Source organism: Marmota marmota, unplaced genomic scaffold (genome assembly GCF_001458135.2).
Source record: "Marmota marmota marmota unplaced genomic scaffold, marMar, whole genome shotgun sequence".
In the NCBI taxonomy this organism is placed as follows: Eukaryota; Metazoa; Chordata; class Mammalia; order Rodentia; family Sciuridae; genus Marmota; species Marmota marmota.
In genome coordinates, this window is record NW_025999977.1 from 53970646 (window position 1) to 53974653 (window position 4008).

Below are 4008 nucleotides of genomic sequence, written 5' to 3' on the forward strand. Positions count from 1 at the left end.
CGAACCCGCCCCCGCTTCGACCACGCCCCCGAACCAGCTCCGCCCACCGGACCGCGGCCCAGCCACGCCCCGTCCGTGGCCACGCCCCCCAGTGGACCTTGAGCTGCAGACCTTGGGCTGGGGGCCTGCACCCTGACCACCCTTGCCACTCGTTACTCCTCAGTCCTCTCTCGGAGCAACCGAGGCGCTGCCAGGCCTTAGCCCTGCGTGGAATTTGGGGCAGAGACGGAGCTGAGCGCCAGTCCCGCCTCCCTAACCCTTGGCCTCTGGCCTGCGGCGGAGGGAGAAACCGAGAGGCGGCGCCCGGGAGGAGCCGGCCCTGAGCCCGCGCCCCCCCACCGCCCCCGCAGTCCTCAGCAGGAAGTGCGGCCCGGGTGCCTGGGAAGGGGAAGAGGCCTGAGTCGCCCCAGGCACCCTAGCACTCAGTTGGACCGCCGCGGGGCTCCTCTTCCCCTCCACCCCAGTCCCGTTCGCAGCTATCGCCCACCTTCCTGGGCCTTGTTCCGGGAGAGCCCAGCCAGGAGGCTGGAGACCTGGGTTGAGGTTCTGGTTACCTCTGCCAACTCACTTGGCCATGTTGACAAGTCCCTTAGACTCCCTTAGCCTCGGTTTCCCCACCTATAAGATGGGCGTCGGGGAGGGGTGAATTTCTTTGGGTCCTTCCTTCCCTGTCATTATGTGGGTCTTCGGTGTATTTGCTCAGAAAGGGGTTTGATTGACATCTCTTGCCAGGAAAGAGTGGACCCCTGGATCTCAGAGAGAGGCAGACTGCTCGTCCCCAACTTCCTACATACCCCTGCCGATTGCACCTGCCATGACCACCCACCCCAAACATCCCAGAAGACAGGTAACCACAGAAACAGCCATAAATGTGGAGCTGGGCGATCCTGTTATGCTGAGACAAAACCGTCTCTCTGCGTCTCTAGGGAAAAACTCAAATCCCTCCTTCAAATCCTCCTCCACAAAAAAACACCGCGAGTGAACTCCTACTACACGGGGAGCTGACGAAAAGGGTGGCAGAGCTATTTGAGGTGGGGGTTGGCCCCGGGGGCTTCCAGACTCTTCTATCTCCCTTGTCTATATGGGCACAATGGCAAAACCATACCCAGTGGCATTTAGTCTCCAAGCCAGATCTCCTGTGAGGAGTAAAAGAAATGATGACTGTGGGGTTAGTAGTAGCCAGTAGCCAGCGGTAGTGGTGCTGTGGAGCAAGCTCTAGTCCCCTGGGGTGCCTTGCCTCCCTTCCAAGGTCATTCTGTACCTTCCTATAGCATGTCCATCCAGAGGGTAGGTAGGGTTCCAGGAGAGAGGCCTTCAGACACCCAGCCCCTCAGCCAAGTGACTGCAGCAGAAGGTATGTGGGGATTGTGTCAGCTGTGGTAGGTTATGTTGGGCTGCCGTCCCCAGTCCTCACCCAGGTTATAGTTCAACCCGAAAGGGGAAGGCTCCATGCAGACATTGGGGAACAGCATACTCCCTCAGGGCTTCAGAGGCCACCACTGTTCCTCTACTTCCAGTAAGAGAGGAAAGAGCACCAGGGTGTCCAAAGGGATTGATTAGGAGACAGGCCTGGAAGTAGCACCTGTCATTTGTGCCTGCATTCACTGACCATTCATGGTCCCACCTAGATGCAGGGAGCCCTGGGAGTTATGGTCTTCCTCAATGCCCAGCTGGAAAAAGACAGTTTGATGAGCATGCAGCAGTATCCTGCCAGAGAAATTGAGCACACTTCTCCCAGGCACAGGGCAACATGACTACATATGCACCATACACATTGTCCTTAATAATTGTCCTCAATGCTTCGACCACCAGCAAAATCCACATATTGGGGAGAGGGCCACATAGGCTCATAGAAGGATGAATTAAAGCCAGACTCTGTCTTTGTGCTGGGCCTCTGCAGGCACTAGAAGAAATACTGTGGGTTTTTTTGTTTTTGTTTTTGTTTTTTTTAAATCAGTTGTGGTACTTGAATGAACTTGAGTGTGTATCCTACTAAGGAGACTCTTTCCGAGGAGTGTGGCTGCAGCTCATACATCCTGCCCCAGAATGTTTGAGGAAGTAGAAAGCCAGCTTGTTTCCAGGTCCTCTTTGGATTCCATCACGTAGTTTTATTTGTAATTAGAGTGAAGAAATGTGGCTGCCAAGATTAGAGTAGGCGCCACTCACTCCTACCAGAAGCACCAGTTCTGTTGCCCACCTTCTCCTGACCCCAGAAGCTCACAGGCAGAGGAAATGACCAGGAAATTCCCAGAAGTATCCTCAGTGAGAAACCAAGAGGTACCTGAAAAGGGGAAAGTTGGGGTTATCATGATCTGCCAGGCAGCGGAATCGCTAGATGCTACCTCGAATCATTAGCTGGATCAGGGAAATTGGATCATTAGGTCAATTTGTTTATCCCTGGGGCACGCCATGTGCGTGGCTGCGCCTGGTATAGATGCTGTGGCCGGTGGCTTATCCCGGCAGTGTGACTCAGAGGCAGGTTCTGAATGTACCCTCTGGTCCACTTTTTTCCCTCCACAGTACTAGGAACTGAACCTAGGGTTACTCTACTACTGAGCTACATCCCAAGCCCTTTTAATTTTTTTTTTTTTTTAAGATATGGCTGGTCTCAAATTTGTAATCCCTCTGCCTCAACCACCCAAGTAGCTGGACCACTGGTGCCCTTTATCCTTGCAAACTCCTGAGGGTCAAGATAAACTAAAGCTATGACCTAAAATGTGCCCCTTCCCAATTTAATACGTAGGCATACTAACCCCTAGCACAACTGTATCTGGAGACGGGGCTTTAGGAGACTCATTGGTCAGCTTTGTGTTGCTAAAGCAAATGCCTGAGATAATCAACTTATAAAGGGAAAAGGTTTACTTTGGCTCACAGGTTTCCAGGTTCCAGTTTGTGACCAGTTGGCCTGCCTGCTTGGGGACTAGGGCGAGGCAGCACGTCATGACAGGAGACCATGACAGAGCAGGACCTAGCTAGGAAGCAGAAAAGAGTGGGGAGGGAAAGGGTTCCGCAATCCCCTGCAGGGGCACACTCCCTGTTACCTACAGACCTCCCACTTGGCCCCCCATCTTTAAAGGATCCACCAACTTTCACCAGCACCACTTGTGATGGGATGAAGCCTTTAACACATGGGTCTCTGGGGGACAATCAAGATTCAAGACGCTGGGCACAGTGACTCACGCCTGTAATGCTAGTGACTCAGGAGGCTGAGGCAGGAGGATCCCCCAAATTTAAGGCCAGCCTCATCAATTTAACAAGGCCCTAAGGAACCTAGCAAGACTCTGTCTCAAAATAAAAATAAAAAGGGCTGGGGGTGTGGCTTCGTGGTTAAGTGCCCCTGGGTTCAATCCCTGGTTCAAAAAAAAAATCTAAGAAAATGAGAACAAGAGGTAATTAAGGTTAAATGAGTAATAAGGGTAGGCTCCTAACCCCATGGGATTGGTGGTCTTTGAAGAGAAGAGATAAATCTGCCCCTCTCTAGGCACATGCATGGGTACCAGGGACAGGTTGTATAGGGACGCAGCAAGAATGTGGCAGACCAGGATGTGAGCCCTTCTCAGAGACTAAACCAGACAGCACCTCCGTCTTGGACTTTCAGCTCCGTAACTGTGAGAACTACACTCCTCTCAGTCTATGGTAATTTGTCATGGCAACCTGAGCATGTGACATAAGACACTTCTATTTCCCACGCTGTCTGTCTGACCACCCCTCCCTATCTCAAGGATGGGGGCCCAGGACCCTGCCCTCCAGGACCACAGCTTCCAGAAGCTGGTTCTGTTCCCTGGGCAGCTCTTTGCCTTCTCATCCCTGTGTTTCTGGCCCCTCTGGCCACCTTGGGTGACAGTGTGAGAGGAGCAGCGCTTGGCACCTGGAACCCTGTAGCTGGGCTCTTCTCTCATTGCCATTGGCAGAGACACAGTTCAAGAAGTGACATTGGAGGTGCTAGGGGAAATGAGCAGGATTTCAGGTTGGACAGACCTGAACTCCCAGACTCTTCTGTAAAGTGGA